Below are 15,977 nucleotides of genomic sequence, written 5' to 3' on the forward strand. Positions count from 1 at the left end.
GTGATCTCATCAGCTCAGGTCAGACTGTCTGTGTGTGCCTGCAGTATAGACCGGCACCGGGCTCTTTTTTAGACTGGATCAATGGGACTGGGCATTGGGGACAGACATACCAGACAGGCACCCAAATTAAATTGTTACTGATAACCAGATTGCAACTCCGATATAGTGAATGTATTGTTTTATAAGAAAGATAAAGTGCTTAACCCGCCTGTAATCCTTAAATACAAACATCCATTATCTATGAGGCCAAATTGACCCCAGAAATTCAAACTTTCATTACATGATGTTCAGCAAAACTGTTACCCAGGTTTTGGTTTCAAGTGCTTTGTGTTTGTTTGTTGACTTCACTTAACAACCCTTTAAATAAAACAGAACCCTCCTCCCACCTCCATCATTTGACAGTCCAACATATGCAAACTGACATTAAGTCTCATTAATTGGCCTAAAATGTAAAATACAGATCTTTTCTGTGTTTTAAAGGATCTTTATTTTATTTCTAAGTGTAATTTGTGTTAGTTAGATAATTTGAAGTGATTTATATTATCAAGGTTAGTAATGAATTGTGTTCAGGGCAGTGTTAATTTTGACGATAAATGTTCATCAACGACTGTTTTTTCTTGATGAAAACGAGACTATGATGACCTAAAGTGCTTCACTGATAATAAAAACACTGACGAATGTATGTTTTGATTTTGTTGACGAGACGAAACATTAGTGGCCGACTGTCGGACATTAAGAATCCATATTTTCCCTTGCTGTGTGTCTAATCTTTAGAAATACAAGTGATGACTTCCTGTGACAGGCTGAGTTATTATCTGAGGGGCGCAGTGTTAGCTTGGTCTCTACCTGCAGCAGGTGTGCTTTAAGAACCAGCTCTCCTCACCTCCATGCATCTGTCTCATCATCCTCATCCTCTTCATTGAGGATTTTTACCCCCGGTGTGCGTTAGTGACAAAGACACAACCGGGGGACGTCTGTTTAATATTTACCGTTTGCCTTAGTTGCCGCTCTCACCCTAAAAAGCTCAGCGTCTGCAGCTTGATTTATTCCAGTTTGGTGATACATCAGACACGTTTAGTAAGTTTGGATCAACTCCTTGACATCAAAGATGCAGATGCATTTCAGAGTGCCGTTAACTGACTGTCTGTCCAGTGCACCTGTCACTGCAGGTGCATTCAGGGACCGTCGTAAATGTGCAGTACAGGCCTTTCATCGCATTTTTGTGTGAATCAAGAGAATCAAAATACAGTCGCAGTGGTCACATCAAGAATGTGTTCTTTGGACTTTTTTGCAGGGACAGACTGAATTATTTAACTTCAGATATTACACAAGCAAAAGTGTTAAAGGAGTGAAATGTTGACGATTTGAACACTTGGTATAACCCTGATACCAATATCTGATCGACTACATTCATTATTTAAAGAGTGAAAATGTTTCGGCAAAAATCAAAGACTAAATGTGTTGAGTTTCGGCCGACTAAATCTAGACTAAAACTATAAAGGGCTGAAAAGACTAAAATGTGACTTAAACTAACAGGCATTTTCATCTAAAGACTAAGACTAAGACTAAATCTAAAATAGCAGTCAAAATTAACACTGGTTCGGGGTCGATTTGACCTCAAGAAAACAACCACAATTTCAAACATTTAGAAGAATTCATTTGTAAAAGAGAACATAATCCATCTATTATATTTTACCTCTTGTCCTGTGCAGGGTAAAGGCTTATAATAAAAAGGCTCATGGGGGGCTGGACCCTCTCTTTCATTGGACACAAAGCAGGGTACACCCTGGACAGGTCGCCAGCCTATCACAGAGCTAGTGCGACACGGGCAATTTAATGTTGCTAATCAACCTGGTGAGCATGTTTTTTTTTTTACTATGGAAGGAAGCCAAAGTACTCAGAGAGAACGGGGAGAACATGCAAACTCCACATAGAAAGGTACCCACCGGATCAGGTGTTGGAACCAGGAACCTTCTTGCTGTTAGGCAGCAGTGGTACCGTGCAGCCAGAGGAACATAACCATCAGAAAAGGAGCTCAATAAAGGAACACATAACAGTTTGTATTTCCCAAAATAAATCTATGAAAGGTAATGTTGAGCATTATGTCAGGAGTTGTTCCATCTATGCAAATATGTTTTACAATAAACTAAGTTACATGTTCACCTAAATGAGTTTAGCAGAAGATGAGCATCATATTCAAGGGTGACTACAGTCGAGCCCCTTGTCTGCACTGTTGTGCAGTGAATGTGTGTGTGCTCCTTGCAGATGCATCCGTCGCACCTCACACAAGTGTTGCTGGTCTTAGAGTCATTTCGGTCTGGGAAGACCTAGCACTCTCCACATTTCTTGCCTGTGAGGTTACATCAGCCTGTGAGAGAAGACCACATCTAATTTGTCCGACAGTGAACAAGACATTTTGCAGACTTTGATATGAGAGCTTGTGACATGTGTCCACAAGGATCAGCTTATTTTACATGACACAGAGACGTCAGAGAAGGTGCTGGCAGCTGTCTGGACTTTAATGACAAGGTCACAACTCTGGACTCTGGAGCTTTTCTGGAGCATTTTTTAATGTCCCTTTTTTGAAATGTACCTTTAATGTAATAATCTATAGATTCAGATGGGACTGTAGTCTGGAGCCAGTAAAATTTTGGGATCTGGGACTGATCTTTTGCTGCAGGCAGTTTTTGCTGAATACATGACCGCTGACGGACACATTGGGAGATTGTGGAGATTGACTCTGTGTCAGAACACTTCAGTCTCCAGCCTCATGACAGGGGAGGCTATAATCTGTATATACAGATTGTCAAAACTAGTGTAAATGTATACCCCTCTTCTAGCCTGAACTGCTCAAGACTCTTTAACTCACCAAAAGTTATTCATGTCCCACATACAGCAGGGTTGAGTTTCTCATCAGCAGTGTTGGACAAGTCCCTGGAAATGAGTAATAAGCTACAATTACTAGTTTCTGCTATGAACAAGTAAATTAATTACTAACTGATGATGCATATAGTTCATTTGGAAAGTAACTTAAGCGTTTTTAGTTGTTTTTTTTGCTTCAGGACACTTATTAATTAATCAATCAAGCTTTATTTATAGAGCACCTTTCATACAAATCAAATGAGATTCAAAGTGCTTTACAGTGATTGAAAAGAGGAAAGAAGCAGAAATAAAATAATGACAACACATTAAAAAACAAAAATGGGTTTTGAAGAAGACACTAATTCAACAACAACAACAATAAAATATATATAATTAAAAATAAGTTCAAGCTTCAAAACAACCATAAGATAAAATAAAATAAAATAAACAAAAGGGTAAAGATAAAAGCTGAAGATATGTAAAGACACTAAAATATCAATAAAACTGAGTAAACAAATAATAAAAAACAAGTAAAAATATTCTACAATAAAATAACATTCAAATGAATGTAAAACATTAAAGTAATAAATTATAAAACCATAAAAGCCAGACTAAAAAGAGAAGTTTTAGTTTACGCACCCTGCCTCTGGCCCCATGATTGTTTTGCTCGTTAGCTCTCTGAGAGCAGCAGACTCTACAGATGATATGTGAAGCATGTCATCAACAGTATACCTTACAGTCAGTCTCTTTGGTCCTCCCTGGCTTACACACTGTGGAGCTGATGTGAAATCAAGCCTTGGCTGTTTGGATGGAGTCGCCTTGGTCTGCCAAACTGCACCTGGGTCACTGGTGTCTGCAGCACCGGGCTCCCCATGGCAACTGGCTTCAGAGAATCGTGTTGTTTGTAAAGGTGCGTCATGAGATTAAAGGTATTAGTCTAAATAAAGTTTTCCTTCCTGCACATGGACGACAACTCACCACTTCATTCTGGGAAGGAAAAATAACACAGGTTTTATTATGCATGACAGAAAGCTCATGTCTGAACGATGATCAGCCGTGGTGTTAGTTTACTGAGTGAGATATTCCTTGTCCCAGGATGGAGCTGTGCAGAGAGGTTTAACCTCACCACTGAGCTGGATGATTAATCTAATGAACTTTTATAGTATCTCGTGAAGTAATGAGTAGCTGCTCTTTTTCATTTCCTGTAGTTTTAATTGTGTCATTGAATTTGAAAGGTAAGTTGATACATGTGTTACAGCTTATAGTATCTGAGTTACAGTAAGGTGTTAAATGTTACAACACTGCTCACTGGTAATAACATTTTATTCCCATAGAAAGCCTGCCTCAGAGGGTATTTACTTCAATATCATCCATGGTTCAATAGGACAATTTAACCATTATGCTAATTCCTGCATATTTAAATCTGGGCATACTGCTGAAATGATAATGTGCATTGTCCTAATTAAATAAACTAATTAACTAAATAAATAGATAAATAAACAAAAAACTAAATAAATAAATAAATAAACTAAATGAGTAATTAAATAAATAGGTAAATAAATAAGTAAATAAATAAATAAATATTATCTCTAAATTCTGTAATATTATATTACAGTATATTATGTAATATTATAGATGATCGATCAATAAATAGATAAACTAAATATGTAAATAAATACATACATAAATAACTAAATAAATAATACAAATATGTAAGTAAGAAAGTAAATAAATCAATAAATAATAAAATAAATAAGTAAGTAAGTAAGTAAGTAAATAATGAAATAAGTTAGTAAGTAAATACATAAATAAATAAGTAAGTAAAGTAAAGTAAAGAAAGTAAGTAAATAAATAAATATTATCTCTAAATTTTGTAATATTATATGTATTATGTAGATGATTGATCAATAAATAAATAAACTAAATAAGTAAATAAATACATACATAAATAAATAAATATAAAAATAAGTTAGTAAGTAAATGAATAAATAAATGAATAAATATATATTATCTCTAAATTCTGTAATTTTACATGTATTACCTTGATGACAGATGTATAAATAAACTAAATACATAAATAAATACATGCATGCATACATAACTAAATAAATAATACAAATATGTAAGTAAGTAAGTAAGTAAATAAATAAAAAAATAAAAAAATAAGTAAGTAAGTAAATAAATAATAAAATAAATAAGTAATTTAGTAAATAATAAACAAGTAAGTAAGTAAGTAAATACATAAATAAATAAGTAAGAAAGTAAAGTAAGTAAGTAAGTAAATAAATAAATAAATAATAAAATAAGTAAGTAATTAAATAAATAAATAAATAAATAATAAAATAAGTAAGTAAGTAAATAAATAAAAAATAATAAAATAAGTAAGTAAGTAAATAAATAATAAAATAAATAAGTAATTTAGTAAATAATAAATAAGTAAGTAAGTAAGTAAATACATAAATAAATGAGTAAGAAAGTAAAGTCAGTAAGTAAGTAAATAAATAAATATTATCTCTAAATTCAGTAATAGTATATGTATTATGCAGATGAGAAATAAATTAATTAAATAATATCTCTAAATTTTCTAATTTTGTATGCATTCACTTAATGACAAATGAATAAATAACTAAATAAATGAATGCATACATACATAACTAAATAAATAATACAAATATGTAAGTAAATAAATAAATGAATATTACCTCTGATTTATGTGATATTATATGTATTAGATGATCGGTGTAACCTGACAGTAGATGTTGATAAATGGAATAAAAGTGGCAAACTGTAACAACACAGAAAATTGACAATTTTCTAGATGATGCAATTCTTGTTTTTTCATAAAACATGTTTATATAAATCAGGAGTATTATATAATGTGACACAGATAGGGTCTTCACAAGTCATCCAATCATTTTTAATGTTCCATAACACACTGCAGCATATGTTTATCCAACCAACGAAGAGTCTCACAACTTTTTAAATCAAATACACTGAAATTAGACTCTTAGACATGATTTGCATTTTAAACAAGTCAAGTCAGATCGCAGAGAGGCAAGCTCTCCGTCACTGTAAGGCTTCTGTCTAGTCAGTCAGACTGAGGTGAGCTAAGTAGGTCATCATGTCCATGAGCAAAACATCACATAGAGAGCAGGGGAAGAGAAGCAGAGGATGCTGGGATGGATGGAGAAATGAAAGAACAAAATTATGTTTGGCTCTAATGAGAAAATACGGAGTAAAGCTGCATAACTTACATAAAGATAACTTTCACAAGGTTGTTTATGTGAATTTCAAAACTCTGAAAACAGAAGAGAATGAATGATGAAATCTAACCAGAGCTGGTATACTGACAGCAGACCTGCCAGGCATGGTTTAGGATAAAACTGGTGCCTAGAAACTGCAGTGTTAAGCCCAAGTTGGTGAATAAAAAGTCATCTTGTCTCTGCGGTAAGGGAAGACAGAGCAGATGGTGTTATAGTAGAGGGAAGAAGAAGGTGAGGGGTGTCTGAACTTGGTTTTGCTGAGTGGTCAGGAAAGCTCCCCGACTATAAAGTTCAAGAGGATGATTAAAGAAGCAGAGCTATTTGGTTTTTATTGCCTGCAGGGACAGGAGAAACTGGAATAGATTGCTGGGGGAGGGATGGGGAGAAAGGGGGGCCAGGGAGAAAACAGGTTGGTATATTCAGTGCCAGAAGAGGGAGCACTGAGGCATGGAGCAGCTGTGGGAGTCTGGACAGCAGAATAAACGGTGTCTGATGTAAAGAAGAGGAAGAGGGGGATGAGACAGGGAGGATATCAGAATACAGGAACGGAGGAGAGGGGATGTGGAGCAAGTGAAACACATAAAATAGACTTGTTGTTCTAGTTAGTTCTCATCATGCTGATTTGCCTCCTTGCGTTCATTTATCTGAGAGGTTCAGTTCAAATCATCTGATTTTGAAAACATGATTGATCGACAGCTTTGTTGACAAACCCTTGCAGCGTCCTGTTCTGGATTAGCAGATTAGAGGAAGAGGTAAATGTAACACCGACACAAGAGTCATTGATTTTTCCATGACTGTGAGTGTCTGCTTCAGAACAACACAAGAGTCTGTTCTGCTGCAGACTGGACCAACCCCATTTTTACCAAACCCATGTTGCTGGTCTCAGTTGAGGGAGTGTGATGTCAGTCCTGTGGCTCCACCAGCCAGATCGCTCCTGAGCATGCTTTGGCTACACTAGCGCAATATGTCAGCACTCTCCAAGGCGGTATTATGGTTTCACATCTCAAAATGGAAGGAGCATTTAAGAGTCCATATTCATTTCTCTTCAGTTTGAGCTGTTCAGTGCAGCTATGAACTTTGAGCTCTGAGGACACTGTGAAGTTGTGAAGCTCCATTAGCTGTGCACAGGGCGTAAAATTAACTTTTTACCTCATGTGACATTGGCTGGTGACCTCCAAAAATGTACCGGCCAAAAACAGTTTTCACCCACCAAATAAAAACATATAGTGACATTACTCCGTTTAGCTGTCTGTTCCTCTTCTTGATCGCCTCCTGCCTCTTTGTTTATCCTTTTTGTTTGTGGTGGCTTCATGCTAGGAATGTGTCGCCACATCTTCCTCCAAACGCTCTTCCCGCCGTGCTTCTTCAAGCAAAGGATATGAAAAGAACTCCAGTAGCTGATGTCACGCCGTTCCTGACGTACCAAATCACAGCTCAATTACAACACGCCGCGAGGGTCAAAATAGCCTGACAGTCTGCAGAAATGGGCGAAAGTATGAAAACAAAACATCAAATGCAATGCATCGGCCACTGGCGGGTGTGTGTTTTTATTTTACATGCCAAACGTATTTTTATACCCGCCATTGGTGCTTGGTGGGTGTTAATTTTACACTCTGGCTGTGCAGTTAGCACTAGCTCCATGCATCCTAGAGCAGCCTTACGGAACCTCTGCTCAGGTCTCCCAAGGAGAAGAAAATATTGTGTCTGACCTTCCCCTCACTCCTCTCCCATCCCTTACCAGTGTTGGGAGTAACGCGGTAACGCGTTACTGTAACGGGATTACATTTGTCTGTAACGCAGTAATGTAACGCGTTATTGTTGCTCATATAGTAATTACATTACCGTTACTAATCAAATAATGATCTCGTTACTTGGGTTATTTTAAGCCCTTCACCTACCTGCCTTACGGGAGGACCATAGACTGTGTAAATAAGGGGAGTACAGAACAACAAAACAAACGCCCCTTTTCATGCGCGACCCCGCGGTGCCCTCTGACCCTATTCACATGACGTGTCTGTGAATTAGGCTAGAGGTCATGGAGGGTGAGAGCGGAGACGATAAAGATGCCCAGATTAAAGCATCTTTCGAGGCATCTTTCTTTGGAGTTATGCACATTACTTCGACTATGTGACATGAAAGGACAAGAATTTGACGGTGAAGTATAGACTGTGCCCTGGACAGAAACAACTTTCCACCGCGACGAACTCCACGTCCAATCTGTCCAAACACCTGCAGAGGCAACATGCTAATACAAAGCTGGTGGCTAAAGACCCCCCAACCCAGAGTGATGCACAAGATAACAGCATGACACTGGTTAAACAGCCCAGACTGGATTTTAACCTTTTCGCAACATACTGGGCAAAATACAGGTAACCGGGAGCGGACGGCCACCGTCAGAAGTAATTGACTATCTGAAGTCAGGGTCAGAGTTTGAGATCCTGCACCGTTTCCCAACAATTAAGACTATATCCATGAAATATAACACAGCAACACCTTCAAGTGCACCAGTTGAAAGACTGTTTAGCCTGGGCAGTCTTGTGCTGACTCTGAGGAGGAATAGGTTGTCTGAGAAAAGGTTTGAAAGACTCCTCCTCATGAGGTATAACCACTTCTTTAAGAAGCATGTTCAGTAAGAAGCCATGATCTGGTGAGTGAGCTACTGTATACGAGTGTTGAGCCTGTTAAATCGAAGTTAATGTTATTTCTCATATGCAGGGCTTTTTTTCTTAAAAAGTCTCCTTGTTTAAAATTGTGATAGATGCCACTATCTCTAATTGCGTTGCAATTTTGGTTATTAATATTTCTAGCATATATTAATATGATTTTGTGTGTTTATAAAACAGGTGGTCATGGGTTGTATTTTAAAGACACCATGTTTGAAGTTACTTGTCTCATGTTCTTAAACAAGAAACAGACATTTAATGGTGACAAGAGTTTCCCATTTTTAAAATAATATTGTTTTGAGACAAGCCTACAGTGCCTGTAGCCTATATTTTGACCCGTTTTAATGTCCAGTGATGTTTGGACTGACAACTAGTATTTGTGCTGATGATGACATATGTAAGATTTAAGTTTATATACATCTAAGGTCATTTTATGGAGTATTGTAAAAGTAATGTAACTAGTAGTGTAACTAGTTACTTTTGGCAGAGAGTAACTAAATAAAGTAATATATTACTTTTCTAAAAAGTAACTAGTAATATGTATAGTAATGCATTACTTTTTCTGAGTAACTACCCCAACACTGTTCCTTACATGTCTCCACCATGACTGGGGTCAGAGTCCAGGTCAGACCCTCTTCAGATCTCCAAGCTACAGTTAGTTTAACGTCGTCACTCTCTGATGAAACCATGCAGCTTTCCTATCCAAGCAATTATTCAGTGTCTGGTTTCTCATTTTGTTTTGCAGCATGTTTTTTTTTTTCATTTGCAGTGTGTTTCCGTCTCGCTTCTGACTTCGGCATGTCTTTATGAATTCACATCATTTCTGCATTTGCAACATGTTTCCTGTTGCAGATCACCTTCCCCTGTTGACCACTGGAGACACATGTACAGTAAGAGAAGTTTATATGAAAAGGAACCCAAGCCTGGGACTATAATAGGAGTTGGCCAATGTTGAGGGTTTATTGTACATTGTCTAGTCTTTCTGTGATACAGGGACTGACAGAACAACCCTCTTTAAACTGGAGTAAAAAGAAGACACCATAACCCGCGATGAGGCAGAGAGTTTGGGGTTATTTGGAACGAGGTGGACACAGTAAAATGGACCAGAGCAGCATCAGCGCTGGGATCCAGGAACTGAGTTTCATACGTGATCTACAAGAAGATCCCCGGTGTCCAGTGGCCTGTTGCACCAGCTCTGCATAAGTGGAGTCCTAAGTTGGGGCGTGAAGTCCTCACTAAACCGTACGTAGAAATGAGCTAGCTTGTAACTTAAGTTGTGTCGTTGTTTGGTTTCACCACGGAGACGCAAGGTTCATCTTAACTCATAGACTGTAACGTCCAAACTAATATAAATACTGATATGACGTTTACACTTTGTTTGGCCAATCAGTGAACAGCTTTTTTCTTGATGGGGTGTTTAAGTGTGAAGTGCCGTTAGCCTCATTGTATCCAAACAAGCTAACGGCTAATCATAACTGCTGTAACTCCTGTTAATCGACAAACAGCAGCATAAAGGTAAAATATGATAAAGCATGTTGATATGGTGATAATTAATCTATAGTGTGAAATAACAACAGTGACATCTAGTGGTGAAATCGTGAACTACAGCATACGGTACATTAATATAACGGTACTCTAATGTTGTGCAGATGTACGGTAGTTATCTCCGCTCGTGGGAAACTAAAGTGTGAGTTAAGATCAGAGTCATCGTACATTTATTATTCATGTAATCTAACACGGAGAGTGTGTTGTTAACACATCACCGCTGATTGAACTCTCTGCTTCTCCTCATCCTTCTAATGATCCCATCTTTGAAAACATAGTGCCATGACAACCGGTCTGTTAAGGAGATGTACCTTATGCTAACGTTGGAACTATCTCAGCTGGTGTAATGCACAAAATGTCAGTAGAGAGTAAACTCCATCCTGAATTAGAAATTACATCCAAACTAGGCTACGTTTCACCTTAAGCACAGCTGGTGACACCCAGTGCTGAAGTATCTCTGAAAGCAGTTTTTGAACAATCTGCGTTCTCAGTGAAGGCTGCAGAAACTCATTTCTGACCGATGTCACACACTGCACACACTTCAGTGTTTTTAAAACAAAAGCTAAATTATGGCTCAAGACAAACCAATCATGTGATCACTGATCAAATACCGCAGCCTTAAGGGGATGTAATGTCATTTGATATTTTTTTATTTGATGGAGTGTTTGTTAAGTTTCGTTTTTTAGAGTTTGAATTTTGCGTTTTTACATTTTTTTTGTATGTTTTTAAATCTTCCACAGCTGCCCCTGCTTGGGGGGTAGTACTTTTCAAAGGTCCCGGAACTTTCAGGGAGCAGGGCCTGCACTGCTGAATGTGTCTGATTGGTAGATTACCTGCAGTGTTTTTATTCCGCCCGCCGTCCACAATAACATCACACACATCTGTGATTCACTTGATTTCTCTTTCTTTCATTAGTTTTTATTTGTTCTATCTTTTTTGTATGTGTGTGTACTTTTCAAAAGAAGAAGCTGTGATTCTCTTGATTTAGCAGCTTGTAACAGTAGTCTTCTCTCAGCCCACCATGAATGCGTCTCTCCCGGTGTTACGGTTTTAAAAGTGACCCTGTAAACTGGAGAGTTCCTGGGAATGCTAACTAGTTTAGTTTTTATTAAGATTTCAAAATATCCTCATCACATATTTAATGATCGTCTAAAGACGTTTATGAGGGATGCATCCGGCTGAAAGTCTCCAGTTAACAGGGTTGCTGTTTAAACCAAAACACTGTCCGATCTCTGCCACGGCTTTTTGAGTTCAAAAGGATTTTAAAGCCGTGTTGAAACGTCTTTGCTACTCGAGCTTATCTCCTCTCACGTGTTGATTCAGTGAATCCATCTGTGATGAAATATAGCACCATCTAAAACAGAGCCAGCTGAGTCTCTTCATGCTAACAGGCTAACTGTTGTGTTGCTCATAATGATACCTGCCTGTCCGTCTGCTTCTATGGTGTTATCTGTGATGAATGGCATTCGTCTTTGTTTTACTGCCCTCTACTGGTCTGGTGGTGTAGTGCATTTACTTTCTTTTTCTCCATACGTCACTGACCTGATTTGCACAATCTACCCAGGACTTCAGCCCGCGGTTGAAACGAAATGTAAAGCTTCATCTTTGCAACAATGTTAGAAACAAAGCTAGATCTCCCCCATCAGGGCATACACGGAAGTCAAATAATGCAGCAAACAGCTGCTTGATTAACTCCAAAAACACCAAATGTGCACACAGTAGATCAAACCCAAGAAAATCCTGCAGAACTGATCTGGAAAAACAATGTTTGAAAAGGTTGACATGTTGAGAGCTTCGTAGTCCTGAAATAACTCACTATAGATCTGTATCCAACGAGGAGGGTCTACAGTGTTAGAGACACATGGATGTTGTTATCAGTGTCCCCATTACTTCATGCCCCAGTTACCCAAACATGGTCAGTGCATCTGATCGTTGCTTTGACCAGACACAGGCTGTACGTGTGTGTGTGTGTGTGTGTGTGTGTGTGTGCGTGTGCGTGCGTGCGTGCGTGCGTGCGTGCGTGCGTGTGTGTGTCTGTGAGGATGTTAATAGGAGGTTATTGTTTGGAGAACAGGATGATTGTATTACCATTTTGTCAACATGTTCGAAAGGTGTGAGTTACTCTGGCCGGCTCAGAGCTGCAGTGACCTGCTGTCAAGAGCAGGACGAACACACACACACACACACACACACACACACACACACACACACACACACACACACACACATACAGAGAGAGAGAACATTCACACACATCTCATTATGTGAAAACAACTCTTTTCCTTTTTCCTTGTCCTTCTTTCCTCTCCTTCCTTCCCTCTCTTTGTCTCTTTACGTTGCTGCGATCATCAGTGCACTGCATCATTGGTGAAGCCACGTGCTCTCTGTTTATCATCTGAAGGGGAGGGAGATAGGGAAGGGAGATACAGAGAGAGAGAGAGAGTCTGCACCTCTCTCTCTCTCCGCCTAGTGCACCCACAGATACACACACACACTCGCCGACGTACACTTCAGCAGTCCTTTGGAGCCTGAGGGACACAAACACAGACACAGAGACGAAACAATAGCTGAACTCGACTTTCCCCTCTGAAGAAGCTCTGAACCACACCACAGGTACAGTACGGCTTTATCCATCCACAGCATGCTCTTTATGTTTCTACCTGAAAATGAGTCTGAACCAGTGTTTGATATGTAAGATGATCTCTGTGTGAAGCTGATCTGAGCGATGTATTTTAATCTTGTCTTCAATCCGTCCAGTGAAGGTGAGATTTAAGCTCCGATATGCTTTAACTGATTTGTGTAAGAGCACAGCAGGATGCTTAAGCGAGGACAGGATTTTGGCACAGAGTGTGTGAATACGGCTGCTGAGGCTTTGTACTCTAAACTTTTCTAGCCCCCCCCTCCCACACACACACACGCACGCTCACACAGCACACACATACACACACACAGTACACTTTACACCTCCCATAGGCGGCATCTGCAGTGGCAGGAAAAGCGTAGACTGCCATCTGATTTAATTTATTGACCCTACAGGACACAAGTTGTACAACCAGAGCACAATGAGGGACAAATCTAGTGTTCAGCCTGAAACACAGTGCATTTTACTTCTTGTAAAAGTCTTTGAACTTGAAGGCTGCAGCTCTAGATTTTAATGTTTAACTGTAGAAAAAGGGAGGAAAGTATTCAACGACAGTTTTCTTTGGATTTCAGGAGACTGAGGGAAGTGAGTGATGAGTCTTTAGAAGGGGGAGCCGTAAAGATTGGTTGCATTTGGTGCAGTCTTGTTTTAGTGGTGCCCTAAATCTTCCTGAAGCTGCTGTAATGTGGAGTGACACAATGGTTGAAGTAAGGTTTATTATTCAAACAGATCTCACAGATTTGTTGAATGTGTGGAAACACCTGTTCTATACAGAATGTCACATTTAATGACATCTTATGATGATAAAGCTCATCAGGATGTAATTGAACTAGACTGAAACTGAGCATAATGACATTCTTAAATACAGCAGATGTTGTTTCACTCTCAAGCTATGTCGAACAGCGATGCTCTCAATGTCCCATTTTTGTTTGCTGCTCTTACATAATGTTGCTGTTGAATCCAGAGCACCGCTCCGCTCTGTCAACCTGTTCTCTTTTTTTTTTGCAGGGATTTTGTAAAAGTTGTTTTTTTTTGCCATTTTCTCTGCCTCGCTTCATCTTTAGCACATGAAACTACCACTGAAGCTGAGCCTGTCTTCCCTTTGGGAGTGGGTCTGTTTCTCAGATCGAGGTTTATAAATAGATTCATAAAGAGCAACACGCTCTTTTGTTCCTGTAGGAGCCACAAAGTAATGTTAGCTGGCTCCACTCAGCTCATGATCAGACCACAGGGTTTTGGAGTGAGCGAGCGAACAGTTACAAGAACCTCCAACAAGTTTGAGTGCAAAAAAGAGTCAAATAGAAATGATTGTTTTATCAGAATATCTTTATTTAAAGTGTTTGCTTCAGCTCGTGCAGCCAGAGACGCTAGCTGCCAAACCGAGTGCAGCCAAAGTTTAAGTTCAGCAGGTGTTGAAGTAACGTCATCAAGCATTATAGTAGAGTTTTTATTTTATTTATTTATTTATTTAACCTTTATTTAACCAGGTGAGTTAATTGAGAACCAATTCTCATTTGCAATAACGACCTGGGCGAGAAGGCAACACAGGTGGCGTGACAATAAAGTAGTTAGGACTCCAACCGCAGGCTGAATCCTGGTTGATGTTTCAATGTCGAGTCATGCTAAAGGGATGCTGTAGCCTGTAGCTGTCACAATACAGGCACAAAAAACTATAGTGCTCAGTTTGAGACACTGTGCTGTGATTCAAACAGCCGGTACAACAGGCTTTAAATAGCTCAATGTTTTTAATTGAGTTTCCAGCTGAGCATTTATTGTTATCTCTTTATTTGGAAAGTTACTGAGAGACAGAAAAGTTTGTGGGAGAAACAGGGACATGGTGTAGCAGTATTCTTATAGGATAAAGGATTAAGATGTTCCAGTATCAGGCGGTATATAAAAGCTCTGAGGACATTATGAAGGTAGATCTTTGATGCTATTTCTTTAGAATTTAAAGAGACCCTGAAGTCCCAAAAGGCACATTTTGTTTTATACTGTGTGCACAAAGATCTTAAGAAAGTTATCGAGGAAATACCTCATGCACACAATATAATAACCTACTAGGAGCAAGTTTTCATCCTGTGGGCACAAGTTAAATAAATGATGTGCACCAGTTATTTTCTTGTGGAATCAGGTTAATATCTCATTTGATGGTGTAAGAAATGTACTTTCTTGGACTTCAGGCCCTCAGTAATAATTCACATTCACTCAGATAAAAAGTGTTAAATATGTAATAGGGTAAAGAGGTAATATAATGAGCTGTCCTGGATAAAATGTGATGAATGTATATTATTTTTCTCATTAGTACAGACCACTGAACATCTCCACGGCAGACTGGCTCTCTTTCTTGGCCTCTCTGTATTGAAACAGCTCTTTCTGCTCCTCAGAGTCCCCAAACCCCAAACCCATCACCCCGACTCTCCCCCGTCTCCCTCTGGCATTTCAAAGCTAAACAATGGAGGTTGGCACTGCAAGTGAAAAAGCGGTGTTGTTATTTAATGTGTTTTGCATGCTAATATATTTCCTCTGCTTCATGTTTCTGTTAGATCTCTTCTCCTGTTAGCTTTAAACTGTCAGGGAATAGGACTCCAGTTATTCATGTGCTGTATAATCTGCTGTGCTAGTTTCCTGCTTCTATTACAAGATTTACTCGTTGCCATGTTTACTCACCACAGCTGAGCTAGCATCAAACATCAGTCTTATACACTGTTAACCTTTACTTTTCTCTCCCATGTGTTCATGCCGTCCCCACAGGCTCCTAGAGATAACTTCTGTATGCTCTGTTTAGTTTAAGTGCATGAATTTTCTTCCTTCAGTGTAACTCTTTACCTCCTTTTACTGCCTTTGCACCTGCAATGCACCAACACCAGTACAGTAGATCTTGTCTCTTGTATTTTTATACCTGCTGCTAGATGGGGCCTGGATTGTTTTGGAACTTCCCTCCCAAGGCTGGCTGCACGGTTCCACAGAGCCTCCTGCAGACCATGTACGTAGGATTGTGAAGCC

At 38.9% G+C, this 15,977-nt stretch overlaps 1 protein-coding gene across 1 annotated transcript in view; it reads left to right on the top strand.

The window, feature by feature from the left end:
• The first annotated feature begins 12,787 nt into the window (after nucleotides 1-12,787).
• The window catches only part of ndrg4 (NDRG family member 4), an 85,984-nt gene continuing 82,794 nt past the window's right edge, over nucleotides 12,788-15,977 (top strand). The window contains exon 1 of the mRNA XM_034686787.1: nucleotides 12,788-12,946. The gene's annotated coding sequence lies outside the window, so the exon portion shown is untranslated. The remainder of the gene's footprint in view (nucleotides 12,947-15,977) is intronic.

This window comes from Notolabrus celidotus, chromosome 6, assembly GCF_009762535.1.
Source record: "Notolabrus celidotus isolate fNotCel1 chromosome 6, fNotCel1.pri, whole genome shotgun sequence".
In the NCBI taxonomy this organism is placed as follows: domain Eukaryota; kingdom Metazoa; phylum Chordata; class Actinopteri; order Labriformes; family Labridae; genus Notolabrus; species Notolabrus celidotus.